Source organism: Ranitomeya variabilis, chromosome 2 (assembly GCF_051348905.1).
Source record: "Ranitomeya variabilis isolate aRanVar5 chromosome 2, aRanVar5.hap1, whole genome shotgun sequence".
Classification (NCBI taxonomy): domain Eukaryota; kingdom Metazoa; phylum Chordata; class Amphibia; order Anura; family Dendrobatidae; genus Ranitomeya; species Ranitomeya variabilis.
The window spans coordinates 947,371,980-947,390,742 of NC_135233.1; the positions used below are offsets into that span (position 1 = coordinate 947,371,980).

Here is an 18,763-nt window from a genome sequence, read left to right on the forward strand (position 1 = left end):
ATGAGTCTTTTTGGGAATGATGCAGCAAGTTTTTCACCCCTGGATTTGGGATCCTCTGCCATTCTTCCTTGCAGATCCTCTCCAGTTCCATCAGGTTGGATAGTGATTATTGGTGGACAGCCATTTTCAGGTTTCTCCAGAGATGCTCAATTGGGTTTAGGCCAGGGTTCTGGCTGGGCCAATCAAGAATGGTCACAGAGTTATTCTGAAGCCACTCCTTTGTTATTTTAGCTGTGTGTTTTGGGTCATTGTCTTGTTGGAAGGTGAACCTTTGGCCAAGTCTGAGGTTCAGAGCACTCTGGAAGAAGTTTTCATCCAGGATATTTCTGTACTTGGCCGCATTCATGTTTCCTTCAATGACAACCAGTTGTCTTTCCCTGCAGCTGAAAAACACCCCTATAGCATGATGCTGCCACCACCATGTTACACTGTTGGGATTGTATTGGACAGGTGATTAGCAGTGCTTGGTTTTCTCCACACATGCCACTTAGAATTATCATCAAAAAGGTCTATCTCCGTCTCATCAGACCAGAGAATTTTATTTCTCATAGTCTGGGAGTCCTTCATGTGTTTTTTAGCAAACTCTATGAGGGCTTTCATATGTCTTGCACTGAGGAGAGGCTTCCATTGGACCACTCTGCCAATAAGGTCCGACTGGTGGAGGGCTGCAGTGATAGTTTACTTTGTGGAACTTTCTCCCATCTCCCTACTGCATCTCTGGAGCTCAACCACAGTGACTTTGGGGTTCTTCTTTACCTTTCTCACCAAGGCTCTTTTCCCACTATTGCTCAGTTTGGTTGGACAGCCAGGTCTAGGAAGACTTCTGGTGGTCCCAAACTTCTTCCATTTAAGGATTATGGAGGCTACTGTGCTCTTAGGAACCTCAAGTACTGCAGAGATTCTGTTGTAACCTTGGCCAGATCTGTGCCTTGCCATAATTTTGTCTCTGAGCTCCTTGGCCAGTTCCTTTGACCTCATGATTCTCATTTGGTCTGACATGCACTGTGAGGTCTTATAGAGACAGGTGTGTGCCTTTCCAAATCAAGTCCCATCAGTGAAGGAGTAGAACCATCTGAAGGAGAATCATAAGGAAATGGACAGCATGTGACTTAAATATGAGTGTCCGAGCAAAGGGTCTGCATACTTATGACCATGTGATATTTCAGTTTTTCTTTTTTTATAAAATTTGCTAAAATTTCTATACTTCTGTTTTTTTCAGGCAAGATGGGGTGCTGAGTGTACATTATTGAGAAAAAAATGAACTTTTTTGAATTTGCCAAATGGCTGCAATGAAACAAACAGTGAAAAATTTAAAGGGGTCTGAATGCTTTCCTTACCCACTGTAAAAGGCTTCACCAAACCACTAACCATGATTGGAGAAAAAGTTTTGGTGTTATCATTCATAGTCTCTGGAAAAAGGCCAAGAAAGCAAAAATTCTGCCGAGGTACAGTATGTGAACTTTTGAGCACAACTGTATATGGGGATGTCAGCAAACTTAAATCTGCAAAATATTAAGTGATACGGTTAATATAATTATCAATATTATAATTAATATACATTGATATTAATATTTAGATTAATTAATTTCAGGTTATTGGCTCAAGCCTCCACAACAGTAATGGGCTCTCATGTGGCCCCTCGGAAAGATGAATTGCTCACCCCTGATCGAGAGAGATAAAGATAAATAAAGTGTGCTGGTGTAACAGGCCAGATTAACCCCCCCCTGCCCAGAATATACCTGGGGTTAAAGTGGCCTAGGCCAGTTTATACACCTCTGGGCCAGAAAATACCCCGAGTTTATTATGGCCTAGACCAGATTATATCCCTCTGGGTCAGAATATACCCCAGCTGCTGTAGATCAGATTTTTCATGCTTTTGAGAATCATTGAGGACTATACTTAATAACGGGGCCCCAGGCAGCACACAGGGGGTCAGAGACAGTGCATGGGGCCCTAGACAGCGCAAGGGGCTCCAGACATGGCACATGGGCCCAAGACATGGCACAGGATTGAGTGATATACTCAAGAACGGGGCCCCAGGCAGTGCACGGGGGGCAAAGAAAGCGCATGGGGCCCCAGACATTGCACACTGCACAGTGGCCCCAAACATTGCACAGGGGCCGCAGACATCACGCAGGATTGAGTGATATACTCAAGAATGGGGCCCCAGACATCGCAAAGGGGGTCCCAGACAGCACACAGGGGTGCAGAGACAGCGCACAGGGGCCCTGCGAGCTGTCTCTCCCCCCTTGCGTGCTGTCTCTGAACCCCTGTGCGCTGACTGGGGCCCCTGTGTGGTGTCAGGGTCCCCTGTATGCTGCCTGGGGCCCCTGTGCATTTACTGCGATCCTGTGCGCTGCCTGGGGCGCCTGTGTGTGGCCTGGGGACCTGAGCGCTGCCTGGGACCCCATTTGCTGTCTCTGCCCCCCATGTGCTGCCTCGGGGCTTGTGCGCTGCATTGGGGCTCACGTGTGCTGCCTGGGGCCCTGTTATTGAGTATATCACTCAATGGTTCTCAAAAGCCTGAAAAATCTGATCTACAGCAGCTGGGGTATATTCTGACTCGGAGGGATATAAGCTGTCCTAGGCCACTTTAACCCCGGGAATATTCTGGGCGGGGGATTAATCTGGCCTGTTATCACTGGCAAAACTCAGCAGGTTGTGCTTCACAATGTCCTCCATTCTTTGTCTTTCTGTTTGGAATTCTATTCTCCACTTTGATAATCATGCTATATTCTGGAAGTTTTTTTAAGCAATTGCTTAATTATTTGAAACCTATGTGATGGAATAGTAACAAAATAATTATATTCCCCAAGTGTTAGGATAACATTTGCCTTCAAGGGATTTGAAACTAGTAATTGTATATATTGAAGCCTGCTCAGTCATGTCCTTGAATGACATTAATGCTCACATTTGTCATGCTTCATGATTCATAGCAGAGAACAAAGCCAAAACTAATAGCTTCAGCATTCGTGTCTCTATAGTGACAGTGGGAGGGACGCTCTTCCCTTGTCACTCAAAATTCACAAGCGTATAGTGCAACAAGTGCTCCAAAGTCACAGTATATATATATCTATATACCCTCTATATTCCATGGGAAGAACCGTATAATGAGATCAACACAAGGTGAAACCTTCCTAGACGCACAAAGAGGATAAAATCATCCTGGAGCCACAGAAGAGCCGAGGATAAAACCAATTGTCTCCTAACCTGGACGTCTGGCATCACAAGCTGATAAAGTGTGAGTTTCTGAGTATATGGCCGCTGGCTCCATGTATGCGATTGTACTAAGGGCTTCTGTCACACATTACCATGCTACAAGGCAACCTTATAAAGAAAAGGTATTCAGCAGAATCGCACGCCTATGACATTAAGATTTTACTGACATCCGCCTTACAGTGAGATAATCACTGGATGGCAGACCAGTAGGATAAAATATATTGTTTCATTTTTTTTTATATATTTTGCTATGTACTGTATTCCATGAAACAAAACCTATATTGGGACAGAGCTTATCAGAAAAATAACCCTTAGATTAAAACTTTTAATATATCAATTCTTTAAAAAAAAAATCCCAAAATAGAAATTAGAAAAAAATGTGCTCAACCAAGCATGACACAGACAATGTGGCTAATAGTAGATATTGTACATGTAAGAGACGAAGCCCCCTAATTAGAGATGCCATTAGGCTATGTGCACACGTTGCGGATTTGACTGTGGAATTTTCTGTGCAGATTCTGCATTTCTTGTCAAAAAACGCAGGACAGAATCTGCGCTTTTTTTTGCTCTTTTTTTTTTGCGGATTTGCTGCGGATTGTTTCCTTTTTTTCCCCTGCAGATTTATATTATGGAATGGGTGCAAAAACGCAGCAGATCCGCAAAGAATCAACATGGTCCTTTTTTGAATCTGCTGCATTTTCCGTGCAGGTTTTTCTGCACCATTAGCACACCCTTTTTTTTGCCATTGATTTACATTGTACTGTAAATCACTTGCGGATCTGCAGCGTTTCTGCGCTGAAAAAAAAGCTGCGGATCCGCAGGAAATCACGTACCCTAAATCCTCTATGTTAGATCATGTACAAATAGATTCCTCATGAACAGATGAACAGTGTAGTTTAATGTCACAGCACATTCAGTACAATTCAAGTCTCTTAAGCACAGGCTTCATAAACAGCTGCTTCTTAGAGGCACATTGATTAACAGTCTCTTTAGATAGCACAGATCAAGACTCTTTACAGAAGCACAGGAGTATACAGCATTCCTTCCAGCACAGTGTAATGGAGGAGGGAGGGGGGGTTTACTTAGGGAGATTATCCCTGTACACAACTTCTTCCAGTCCTTATCTTTCCACTCCTGTTAGACTTCCTCAAAAAGCAGTATAGGGGTAGCCCAACTTCACTCCGTACATGAATCCAGTATCCCTATGGTTCACTTATCTAAACTTCTGTGAGAGAGATCACAGAAACACACCACTCATTCCTTTGGCTGCTGCCAGCCCAGAATGGTAAACAAGTTTCCCGCAATCCCCCTGGTGCTCTGCTAACCACTCCCTGTCTCCTGTGACTGTGTTAACCTCTCTAGTTGCTGGATGCTTTTGAAGCAACAATAGTTAGCACTATTTCTGCATGTCACACTCTTCCCTCTTTCTTGAATGCTGTCCTTGACAATTAATCGATCTGACCAATTCTAAGACAGTGGTGGAAGTCATGTCACTTCATATACATATTGGCATAACATTCATAAACATTAAAAACAACCCATTATTACGAACTTTTGCTTGTAGGACTTCTGTAAGAAATAAACAATTAAAACAAACAGCATCTCTTCAGCTGGAGCTTTTTGTACGTCTTCAACCAGCTCTCCCTCTCACTAGGCCTTAACAGTTCTTTGTTTCTACAAAGTCTTTTAAGGAAAATTACAGCGTGAAAACAAGGTAACATCTTCCATACTGCCTCTTGGTGGTGAATACCACTCAAGTGGACTTACCTGGTCCATAGGCAGGGATATCTGTTTCCAATCGAGAGTCATTGTCACTTGACTAGGTTCATCAAGTGTCTCATACGTCAGCATTACGGGCCTCCTCACTTCTCGAATTGATACCCCAGGTTCTTCAGTTGCAGGAGTCTCTTCCACGGCACTCATTTCTCATACTTCCTCAGATGCTCTTGGAATCATCTGGTTCCCCACAGTCTATAATACCAGTCCTCCTGAGTGTCGATTGGTCTCTGCAGTGATCGGTGTTCGATCATCAGAACTGAATTGAACTTCATCTGTACTCCTTGGTACAAACTCTGGAGCCTCTGGACTTAGTTCACTCTCCTGAGGATAGTACATCTCTCTCCTTGCCAGTCCAAGAGGTACAACAATGTGCTCTTCTTCATCGGAACTTTCAAGATCACTATCCACCACTGGAGCTTCAGTCTGTGGTAGTCCCGTAGTCGATCTCGATCGATGTCGGTCTACTTCTTGGGAGACTTGTTGTGGTGGAAGATAATCACAAGGTAGTAGTAAATTCCGATGGACTGTCATCAGCTTTCCTCCTTATGACCACATACACCTTGTCTTCCCAGTACGAATGAAAATTTCCTGGACCACCTTTTTCATGTACGTTCTTGACTAGCACCCGACTTCCCGGTGTTAATTCTGCTCCATAACATTTTCGATCATAGTTCTCCTTACTCTTGGGTAGCCACTTTGGAGGCTATGCTGTATGCCTCTGTCATCCGTTCCTTCCATTTCTGAACGTACTCCGGATATGTTTTGTAAGTCTCTGACACTGGGGTGTCGAACATGATGTCAATTGGCAGTCTTGGCGATCGTCCATACAACAGGAAGAAAGGTGAGTAACCGGTTGCCTCGCTCTTGGTACAGTTATATGCATGTACCACCTTTGACAGAGAACTCTTCCAATCTTTCTTCTCTTCAGCTGTTAAAGTGTGCAGCATTGACAATAATGTCAGGTTAAAACGTTCCACTTGTCCATTACCCTCTGGGTGATAGGGTGTTGTATGGGATCTCTGAATTCTGCAGTACTTTCCTAATTTGGCAAAGAGCTGGTTCTCAAATTCTCTTCCTTGGTCATAGTGTAACCTCGAAGAGAACCCAAACTTCAAAGCAAAATCGTTGAAGATCTTCTCTGCCGCTGTTTGACCAGATTTTTTAGTGGTGGCATATGCTTGAGCAAATCAAGTAAAATGGTCCATCACCACCAAGATGTATCCGTAACCTCCCTTACATGTCTTGAGATGTAAAACGTCTATTGAGACCATCTCAAATGGATACGTAGTCTGGATGTTGCCCATAGGTGCTCGGGTTGATGTGTTGGGACATTTATCTTTCAGATACAAACACTCACTGGTCACGTACCTCTCAATATCTCTCTGCATGTATGGGCAGAAGTAGCGTTCACTGATCAAGTTTGTTGTTCTTTCCACTCCCAGGTGATGAGCTTGTACTGCATGGGTAGTGCACTCAATAGCTTCCAGGCTGACTTCCTCTGAGCATTCTTGCATGAACTCCTCAGGCTCTAGTGGCATTCCTGACAATCCGTCAGCATACACATTGCATTTCCCTGGCCTGTACTTAATACTGAAATTAAAGTCAGCTAGTTCAGCTACCTATCTCTGACCCATTGCATTCAGTTTGACTGTAGTGAGAACATAGGTCAAGGGGATATTGTCCGTGTAAACCTCAAACTTTTTGCTGTAATAGAGATAATCTCTAAATCGTTCACAGATAGCCAATTTCAATGCAAGGAACTCCAGTTTTACAAAATGTGGATGGTAATTTCTCACGGCGTTTGTCAATGTTCTGGAACCGTAACCGATGACTCTCAATTTCCCATCTTGATGCTGATACAGGGCAGTTCCCAGTCCAACTTTAGAAGCATCACAATGAAGAATAAATGGTAAGTGGAAATCAGGAAATCCCAATATGGGTGGTTTTACCAAGTAATCCACTAGTTCTTCCAATATCTCCTGGTGCTCTGATGTCCAGACAATGGCCTGCTGGGATGAAACGGCGTTGTTTCTTTTAAGTCCGGTCCTGCCCGAATTCTTCTTTTTCTCCATGGGTGTTGTTGACTCTGTTGTCTCCCCCAAGGGGAGATATAGTGGGGCGGCAATCCTGGAGAAGTTTTGAATATAAGTACGATAGTAGGAGAGGAATCCAATGATCTGCCTCACCTCCCCAACAGTAGAAGGCCGCTTGTCTTTTAAGGCCAGTACCGGAGTGATTTCTGCTGGGTCCATGGTATATCCTTCTCCGGACACAATTTTCCCTAGAAATCGCACTTGCCTTTTGAACAGTTCACACTTCTTTGGGGTCAACTTAACTCCATGTTGTTGATATCGCTGAAGTACGGTTCTCACGTGTTCAACATGCTCTTGGATGGTTTTGCTGTGTACCACATTGTCATCCAAGTACAGCTGACAGATATCATCCCTCAATCCTTCTAAACATGTCTCCATGCTCCTCTGGAATTCTACTGGAGCTGAACTGAGCCCAAACGGTATGCGGATCCACTTGTATAATCGCCATGGTGTGATGAATGCTGTCAAAGGTCTACTGGACTCCTCGACAAACCCTTGGTGGTATGCCTTACCCTGATCGAGCACAGAAAACCAGGTACTTCTTGAGAGGCTATCCAGCATATCTTGGATCTTTGGTATCGAATGTCGATCAGGTACTGACTTTCGGTTTAGTTCCCGGTAATCACAGCAGAGTCTCAACATACCATTCTTCTTCCTAACACAAACAATAGGAGAGGAATAAGATGACTTCAACTTATGGACCCAACCTCTGTTGATTAGATCTTGTAAATACTCTTTCACTACACGGTGTAATGGTTTCAGCACCGACATGTAACTTTTGGTTCCTGGGATCGTGTCTTTCAAATTAATTTTCAACTGCAACGAAGGAATACAGCCTATATCAGAGTCATTGTTATGAATTGTACACAGTCTATTTAGAGTCTTGTGCTTGGGTGCGAGGAAGACACAGTAGACACAGGTTTAGATATGACTTGCTTGTATTACTGCATACAAGTATGCCACAGGGAAAAAGGCTTTACACAATTGCAGGTACACAGGCAGGAGACACGGCAGGTGACACGGCAGGTCAGAGTAAACATTAAGTTCAACACTAAGCACAAACTGGTTCAGAGTCTCTCTCTCTGTTACTTCCCTTGCAAATGTAGATTAGCATGCAGCAGAGTTCCAGTGTCCACAAGTGTACCAGAGATACTCAGTAGGAGATGGAAGGAATACTAAGTCCAAGACTTCTAGGAGCAGGTCACAGGCTGACTGCAGACATGATTCAGAAGCACTGATTGAACAGCTGAGGCTGCTTAAAAAGGCAAGAGGCGGAGAACAGGGAGGAAACATAGAAGCTAGAAACTCCATACTGACTCAGGGCAAAGTAGCTGCAGCAGGACAAAGTAAAATGGCTGACGGAAAAAACAGGTTACAATAACAGAAAATCACAGCAGATATAGCAAAGAGACTGAGAACCTTACATTACTCCCCCCTTAGGGACAGCCTTTGGATGACCTCAGATCAGGCTTGTCTGGGTACCTCTGATGGAACTGGCGGAGTAAGCGAGGAGCATTAATGTTTTTGACCGGTTACCATGAGTTGTCCTCAACTGGGTAGCCCTGCCATTTAATCAGGTATTGTAGCTGATTTCTATATAACCTGGAATCCAGAATCTTCTCCACCACAAATTCCTCTTGACCATCAATCAGCACTGGATCAGGTTGAGGAGAAGAACGTCCAGGAAACGTATTATCAGCTCCGCTCGCAGTTCTCATATTATTTCTTCCCAGTCAGCTCTGGCTGTCCTCCCTTTTGTTGGTGGTTTAAGGTTCACACTCAACGGTGGTACTGGAGGGTCTTCATCATGGTCTTTGGACTGGCAACCGGGGGTCTCCAACTTCAGCTGACTCATTTTGGTGGTTTTAGGAGCCGAGCCCTTCTTTAACTTCTGTTCGCTCTCTGACTCCAAACAAGCTGCCTCATTCATTTTTTCAATAACCAGTGCTTTCAGACCTCAAATAATGCAAAGAAAACAAATTCATAATCATTTAGAAACAACAATACTAATGTTTTAACTCAGGAATAATTCATAAATCAATATTTTGTGGAATAACCATGATTTTTAATCACAGCTTTCTTGGCATCCACCAGTCTTTCCCCCAGCTTCTGGCGCAAAAATTTAAGCAGTTCTTCTTCGTTTGATGGCTTGTGACTATCCATCATCCTCCTGATTACATTCCAGAGGTTTTCAATGAGGTTCAGGTCGGGAGATTGGGCTGCCCATGACAAGGTTTTGATGTGGTGTTTCTTAATTTTTAGCAGAGCTGTATATCAAAGAGTGCAGCATCCATGGTGTGCACCAAGATGTATGCAAACAGTGAATGTAAGAATTTTAAGCTGCATTACTGCCAAATAGACTATACTTATAAAATACTAATAAAAGGAACTTAGCACACAATTGGCCAATTCATGAGTGCCACCAGCCATGACACAGTGTACCTTTACTAACAGGAACCCACTGTATCAGACCTTCTATGTGGATAGAAATATTGACAGAAATGGAGATATTTGCATCCCTGCCCATACTGTTAAGGCTAGTGATGATTGATAAGTGAATGTGTTCAGATAAGGTATTATTTGAGCATGCTCGGATGCTAATCAGTGACTTCGGCGTGCTCGAGTAATATGTTCGAGTCCCAGCGGTTGCATGTCTCACAGCTGTTTGATAGTCGCAACAAAGGCAGGGATAGCCTGTTTGTTAGGAAATCCCTGCAGGTGTTGAACAGCTGGGAGACATGCAGCTGTACGGACTGTAACATATTACTTGAGCACGCCGAAAACACTCCATTAGCATCTGAGCTTGCTTAGATAACACCTTATCCGAGCACATTTCCTCATCACTATTAGTGATACCTTAGTGACTAAATGATATTTGGACATAGGCAATAAGGTGGGTGAGCAATAAATCACTTCTCCTTCATAGTCCAAGTAATTCACTTTGGGATCTCCCCCTTTAAGGGTTTAATTGTAGTAGCAGGTGACTAATAATATCTTATATTAGGTCCTATTTTTCTGTTACTTATAAAGCATTGTCTCTAAATTGCAGGGTGTCTAATAACACAGGCCATATACGTATGACATAAGAAAGTTACATAAGTCCGGCACAGGGCACAGTAATGAAGGACAGGACATGTTGTACATAGCACACAATAGCAAACTCTATCTGTAGCAGCTGTGTAAATGAGAAACAATACATGCACGGGGTGTTAATTATTTAATACAGTATCCTCTATTTGCAGGCTGGATAATTCATTACGTGTTTCTTTGTTTCTTAGTAACACAAATCTTTGTTGACACCGAATACATTTGGCTCGCCTCGGCAATGCCAAGTATGTGTCCAAATCAGTGAAAGTAGTGGTCACTGGGGAGCACCAGGAAAGCAGTGAATGAGGTCAATTAAATTAATGAGCAGCCCAATGCAGCTCCAGCCGTAAACCTCCAATGGAGGATAGTATCTGGGACAATGTAGAAAACGGTCAAAGGAGCGCAAAGAACAAAAGGACAAGGTAGTAATTTCTTAAGCCCACAACGCATTTCGACGGTAAACCGTCTTCATCAGGTGGCAATTTATTGTGTTCTTGCACTGCTTTGACCATTTTCTACATTGTCCTAAGTATGTGTCCAAGACTCAGAGACCAAGCTTTACAATCTAACCACTTGGTTCCGAGTATGGTCAGCAGTGCACTATAATCTCCATACTTCACGTTTCAGGGATTTCTTAGCACTTTAGATAAAGGTTTGTCCCATGCTCTGTTTTAATTGAAAGGAGCTTCATTAACTACCAACAGGTAAAACACAGTAACATTTTGTGACTTGTCATCTATCTTCCACCTTCTGGCCAGAGGACGAAGCTGAGCTTTAGATGTGTCCGAAGTTATATAACTTGCTAGCACTAGTCAATGGCTATCTTGGGACTATACCCTCTATGTCTGTATGTTATAACTTACCGGTATGTTGGAAAGAAGTGGATTTGGGGCTCAGTAAGAAAAATGCTAACGTCACCAACAGAGCAAAGGATGGAGAGTTAGTAGGGTTATTATCTGTCTGATTCCACATGTAACAGCTATTCTTGTGTATGTAAGCCTCCAATATATCGGTGGTAACTGAAATGAGGGCATGCGGTGCTGGTAGATAGCAAAGCACTACTCCAGAGTTTCTTTTTACTGCAGTGCTGGAGTGGTGCTTCTACTCTAAGGTTCCTGCACCTAGTCTTATATCAAACTTACCCATCGCCATCTTCACCTTTATTCCCGCTGCTCCTGTCAATCTCAACCAGTTTGTTACCTGCCGGATCGCTCCAGTGTTTGCTGAAACCAGAAGTCACTTTTCAATGCAAGTCTATGAGTGCCTCATTCTGGCCCTCAGACTTATATTGAGAGCTTATGACCATTACCTCTGACTTCCGGCCACTCAGCAGTTACGGTCACAAGATGGTGCCACGGGAACGGAGCAATGCCAGTAGAAAGTGAAGATAGCGACAGGTAAGTATAATACTGGGGGTCAGGGAATGTAGATTAGTAGTACCACTCCAGTGGTGAAAAAAGAAAATACTGGGCTGGTACTTTAAATAAGAGTATCCAGAAGGTATTGTAGTAGAAATGTGGTTTTATTCTCAACGCACTTCAAGGTTTCTATGAATGTAAAACCACATTTATGCTACAATACTTTGCCTCCCTGGATAACCTTATGTAATATCTAGCAGCAGCGCAGTATACCCACATCTCCTTTTACCTGATCCCTACATTGGATCCTCCAACCTGCCAGAGCAGCAACAGTTGGATTTATACTTGGAGCCATCCAGGAGTTGCGCTTTATCACAACTTGTATCACCCTTTAACGCTGTTGTCTGGAGCACGCCCTATTGCACTTGTTTGTCCCCCCAGCTTCCTCTCAGCCTCCAATATGTAGCATACAGATATGTGTTGACTTTAGCTTTTGGATAGTGTTCATGGCAGGATTAGTCACTAATGTGCATGGAGGCCTCCTGACGCCCCAAACAGATAATGTTGGGGAAGAGTAGGATACAGTATGTCGAATTTTGGACTACTGAACCTTTTGTCCTCCTTGATATATGATGCCACAAAGAGGAGTTTAGTTGCGGCTCTCATAGAGAACACTGGAGCGCCCAGTTGAGCAGTCCTGTGTGAGGTGGATGGGAAACATAACTGTTGGCCAAACAATCCGCCGAAAAATGATTCAGCTGACAACTACCTATTGTGTATGGGGCCAACAGACAGTGTTTCATAAGGTGCAACTTCAATGCAATATCCAGGCTCTTCACAGCTGACTGTGAAGCCAGTATATAGAAAGTGGCCACTGTGGCCACCGATTGGCTACAGATATCAATTTGCTGGATGCTGGTATATAAAGGCCAGGAGCACGGCCACAGTATCAGTGCGGGATGGGTGGATGGAAGAACAGATGAGCACTGCTGCTCTTATATATCACATTTGCATCTGTTTTTACATTTTTTAGAAGTTGTACGTATAATCGCATTGACCTTGACAATTTCTAGGCATTTCTACTTTGTTCATTCGATATTCTTTACAACATTTGCTGCACAAGAATGAACTGTCAATCATCCTATTTGGTTTATAGGGATTTTACGTCTCTAACCCTAACTTTAGCCCCAACCCTAATTTTAGCCCCAACCCTAACCCTAACTGTACCGCTAACTCTAGCCCAAACCCTAACCCTAGCCCTAGCCCTAGCCCTAACCCTAGCCCTAACCCTAACCCTAGCCCAAACTCTAGCCCTAACCCTAACCCTAGCCCTAACCGTAACCCTAACCCTAACCCTAGCCCTAACCGTAACCCTAACCCTAACCCTAGCCATAACCCTAGCCCTAACCCTAACCCTAACCCTAACCCTAGCCCCAGCCCTAACCCTAACCCTAACCCTAATGGGAAAATGGAAATAAATACATTTTTTTAATTTTTTTTATTTTTCGTAACTAAGGGGGTGATGAAGTGGGGTTTGATTTACTATTTATAGCGTGTTTTCTAGCAGATTCTTGATTGGCATCCGTCACACACTAAAAGATGCTTTTTATTGCAAAAAATGTTTTTTGCATTACCACATTTTGAGAGCTATAATTTTTCCATATTTTGGTCCACAGAGTCATGTTAGGTCTTGTTTTTTGCGGGACGAGTTGACGTTTTTATTGGTAACATTTTCGGGCATGTGACATTTTTTGATCGCTTTTTATTCCGATTTTTGTGAGGCAGAATGACCAAAAACCAGCTATTCATGAATTTTTTTGGGGGGGACGTTTATACCGTTCCGCGTTTGGTAAAATGGATAAAGCAGTTCTATTCTTCGGGTCAGTACGATTACAGCAATACCTCATTTATATCATTTTTTTATGTTTTGGCGCTTTTATACGATAAAAACTATTTTATAGAAAAAATAATTATTTTTGCATCGCTTTATTCTGAGGACTATAACTTTTTTATTTTTTTGCTGATGATGCTGTATGGCGGCTCATTTTTTGTGGGACAAGATGACGTTTTCAGCGGTACCATGGTTATTTATATCAGTCTTTTTGATTGCATGTGTTAGGGGTCGAGTTCCCGCCTCTGCACAGGGGGAATCTCGGGCCATCTCCGCTGCGGTCTCCCATTCTTCTCCTAGTACACACAAAGAAAAAAGTATCACTCCCAGAGATGCACACCACGTATAAGAATAAGAGACATGATACTGGAAAAGCACAAGATTTTATTGAAACACTACATAAAACATAATTAAAAACAGCAAACAAAAAGCCCTGTCCATAGCAAACAATGCAAGGTACAATGATACGTACAAACAACAGTAAAACTATAACATGCAATGCTATAAACCTGCCTATACCCTAGATAGAGTAGGAGCAATATATGATTCAACTGAGAACACTAAACTGGCCAGGGAATGTAAATCCTACACCATCCTATATATGACAATGGGCATATGCCCCACCAGGCACCTCAACAAGTACAATAACCTGCGTGGCTCATGGGACACTGATAAGCATGTAATCCAGACAAACTGGGCTGTAAGGGAAATCCCAAAAGGACATGCTAGTAATAGAAAAAGTGCAGAGACCACCCAGCAAAGTGCCAAAATAAATGCTGGGACAGAAGTTACCCAAAGCAAGATGGTGGCCAGGAAGAAGTCCGTGGGTGAACCGGCAAGTAAGCAGGACTAGGGCCAATGCAGCCCCACGCGTATCGCCCTCTCAAGTAGTGCTTCGTCAGGGGAAGTGTTGGTGTGTATCACAAACCTTGTTTAAATACCAGCCGGATAATAAGAAAATACGGCACACCTGTGACTCAGGTGCCCCAAGGAGACAGAGGAGGAACCGATGAAAAGCCCAGCAGGGCGGGGACCAGACAGGGGAGCCGCTGTCAGTGTGAGAAAGAAAAACCACGCCTACAGGCCACAAAGCATACCAGCAAGAGTAAACCTAGATAGGCGCAAAAGCACCAGAACATCAGCTGTAAAGCGCTTGCTGGAAAAAAAAAAATGTCCTGGCATGAAGGTGGCCTAACAAAGGCATTGAATGGGGGCATTACCACTGCAGTCCAGTTAATGATAATGATAATAAAGGGCAGAGACAGAAAGTAACCTACTAAAGAATGCACAGCCAGGGGGTGATCAGTCCCAAGGCAACATGCAAAGGCGCCGGAATCAGGGGCGGACCTACCGCCGGTACAACCGGTGCAGCCGCACCGGGGCCCGGAGGTGGAGGGGGGCCCTTGCAGGCAGGGACATACAGGGGCCCGGCTTTGTGCTGCTGCAGTAGATCGGTGCACGGGTGCAGGCCCCGCACTGTATTAGCAGTGTACAAGTGCCGGCCGGCATCCTCCTATTGCAGACACAGCAGGAGCCTGTGTGTCTGCTGATCTGACATCACCTGCGCGCCGGAGAGGAGAGATGAAGTTAGTAGAAAGCCATGGGGTCCCGGGCAGGAGGTATGTGACGGGCTTCATCTCACTCCTGCTTTCTTATCTGCTTTCTGTAGAGGATCTCTCTGTACTGTGAGATTTATTGCACCACCTTAAGTTTACATACAGATAAGGTCTCGGCTCCAGCATCACCCGATCTGCATGTAAGCTGAAGCTGCAGCAATAAGTCACAGTGATCCTCACCCTGCACTGTGTGACCCTGAGCCCGGCTCCAGGACATCCCACATTATATATCATATATATATTTGTACTATGTGCACATATATAGTGTTATGTGCACTGAGCACTGACCAGGCTGCAGGAACTCACATTATAATATAGTATATTATAATGTGAGTTCCTGCAGCCTGGTCAGTGCTCAGTGTATATAACACTATATATGTGCACATAGTACAGTGCACAGTATATACAGTATGGAGCATCATGTGCGGTCATTATACAGTATGGAGCATCATGTGCGGTCATTATACAGTATGGAGCATCATGTGCGGTCAATATACAGTATGGAGCATCATGTGCAGTCATTATACAGTATGGAGCATCATGTGCGGTCAATATACAGTATGGAGCATCATGTGCGGCCATTATACAGTATGGAGCATCATGTGTGGCCATTATACAGTATGGAGCATCATGTGTGGTCATTATACAGTATGGAGCATCATGTGCAGTCATTATACAGTATGGAGCATGATGTGCAGTCATTATACAGTATGGAGCATCATGTGCGGCCAATATACAGTATGGAGCATCATGTGCGGTCATTATACAGTATGGAGCATCATGTGCGGTCAATATACAGTATGGAGCATCATGTGCGGTCATTATACAGTATGGAGCCTCATGTGCGGTCAATATACAGTATGGAGCATCATGTGCGGCCATTATACAGTATGCAGCATTATGTGCGGTCATTATACAGTATGGAGCATTATGTGCGGTCATTATACAGTATGGAGCATTGTGTGCGGTCATTATACAGTATGGAGCATCATGTGCGGTCATTATACAGTATGGAGCATCATGTGCGGCCATTATACAGTATGGAGCATCATGTGCGGTCAATATACAGTATGGAGCATCATGTGTGGCCATTATACAGTATGCAGCATCATGTGCAGTCATTATACAGTATGGAGCATTATGTGCGGTCATTATACAGTATGGAGCATTATGTGTGGTCATTATACAGTATGGAGCATTATGTGCGGTCATTATACAGTATGGAGCATTATGTGCAGTCATTATACAGTATGGAGCATCATGTGCGGTCATTATACAGTATGGAGCATCATGTGCGGTCATTATACAGTATGGAGCATCATGTGCGGCCAATATACAGTATGGAGCATCATGTGCGGCCATTATACAGTATGGAGCATCATGTGTGGCCATTATACAGTATGCAGCATCATGTGCGGTCATTATACAGTATGGAGCATCATGTGCGGTCATTATACAGTATGGAGCATCATGTGCGGTCATTATACAGTATGGAGCATCATGTGCAGTCATTATACAGTATGGAGCATGATGTGCAGTCATTATACAGTATGGAGCATCATGTGCGGTCAATATACAGTATGGAGCATCATGTGCGGTCATTATACAGTATGGAGCCTCATGTGCGGTCAATATACAGTATGGAGCATCATGTGCGGCCATTATACAGTATGCAGCATTATGTGCGGTCATTATACAGTATGGAGCATTATGTGCGGTCATTATACAGTATGGAGCATTATGTGCGGTCATTATACAGTATGGAGCATCATGTGCGGTCATTATACAGTATGGAGCATCATGTGCGGCCATTATACAGTATGGAGCATCATGTGCGGTCAATATACAGTATGGAGCATCATGTGTGGCCATTATACAGTATGCAGCATCATGTGCAGCCATTATACAGTATGGAGCATCATGTGCGGTCATTATACAGTATGGAGCATCATGTGCGGTCATTATACAGTATGGAGCATCATGTGCGGTCAATATACAGTATGGAGCATCATGTGCAGTCATTATACAGTATGGAGCATCATGTGCGGTCAATATACAGTATGGAGCATCATGTGCGGCCATTATACAGTATGGAGCATCATGTGTGGCCATTATACAGTATGGAGCATCATGTGTGGTCATTATACAGTATGGAGCATCATGTGCGGTCATTATACAGTATGGAGCATGATGTGCAGTCATTATACAGTATGGAGCATCATGTGCGGCCAATATACAGTATGGAGCATCATGTGCGGTCATTATACAGTATGGAGCATCATGTGCGGTCAATATACAGTATGGAGCATCATGTGCGGTCATTATACAGTATGGAGCCTCATGTGCGGTCAATATACAGTATGGAGCATCATGTGCGGCCATTATACAGTATGCAGCATTATGTGCGGTCATTATACAGTATGGAGCATTATGTGCGGTCATTATACAGTATGGAGCATTGTGTGCGGTCATTATACAGTATGGAGCATCATGTGCGGTCATTATACAGTATGGAGCATCATGTGCGGCCATTATACAGTATGGAGCATCATGTGCGGTCAATATACAGTATGGAGCATCATGTGTGGCCATTATACAGTATGCAGCATCATGTGCAGTCATTATACAGTATGGAGCATTATGTGCGGTCATTATACAGTATGGAGCATTATGTGTGGTCATTATACAGTATGGAGCATTATGTGCGGTCATTATACAGTATGGAGCATTATGTGCAGTCATTATACAGTATGGAGCATCATGTGCGGTCATTATACAGTATGGAGCATCATGTGCGGTCATTATACAGTATGGAGCATCATGTGCGGCCAATATACAGTATGGAGCATCATGTGCGGCCATTATACAGTATGGAGCATCATGTGTGGCCATTATACAGTATGCAGCATCATGTGCGGTCATTATACAGTATGGAGCATCATGTGCGGTCATTATACAGTATGGAGCATCATGTGCGGTCATTATACAGTATGGAGCATCATGTGCAGTCATTATACAGTATGGAGCATGATGTGCAGTCATTATACAGTATGGAGCATCATGTGCGGTCAATATACAGTATGGAGCATCATGTGCGGTCATTATACAGTATGGAGCCTCATGTGCGGTCAATATACAGTATGGAGCATCATGTGCGGCCATTATACAGTATGCAGCATTATGTGCGGTCATTATACAGTATGGAGCATTATGTGCGGTCATTATACAGTATGGAGCATTATGTGCGGTCATTATACAGTATGGAGCATCATGTGCGGTCATTATACAGTATGGAGCATCATGTGCGGCCATTATACAGTATGGAGCATCATGTGCGGTCAATATACAGTATGGAGCATCATGTGTGGCCATTATACAGTATGCAGCATCATGTGCAGCCATTATACAGTATGGAGCATCATGTGCGGCCAATATACAGTATGGAGCATCATGTGCGGTCATTATACAGTATGGAGCATCATGTGCGGTCATTATACAGTATGGAGCATCATGTGCGGTCATTATACAGTATGGAGCATCATGTGCAGTCATTATACAGTATGGAGCATGATGTGCAGTCATTATACAGTATGGAGCATCATGTGCGGTCATTATACAGTATGGAGCATCATGTGCGGTCATTATACAGTATGGAGCATCATGTGCGGTCATTATACAGTATGGAGCATCATGTGCGGTCATTATACAGTATGGAGCATC

General features: G+C 43.6%; 1 protein-coding gene across 1 annotated transcript in view; it reads left to right on the forward strand.

Annotated features, from left to right (window-relative positions):
* The first annotated feature begins 3,011 nt into the window (after window positions 1-3,011).
* The window catches only part of MINDY4B (MINDY family member 4B), a 117,682-nt gene continuing 101,930 nt past the window's right edge, over window positions 3,012-18,763 (forward strand). The window contains exon 1 of the mRNA XM_077292949.1: window positions 3,012-3,241. The gene's annotated coding sequence lies outside the window, so the exon portion shown is untranslated. The remainder of the gene's footprint in view (window positions 3,242-18,763) is intronic.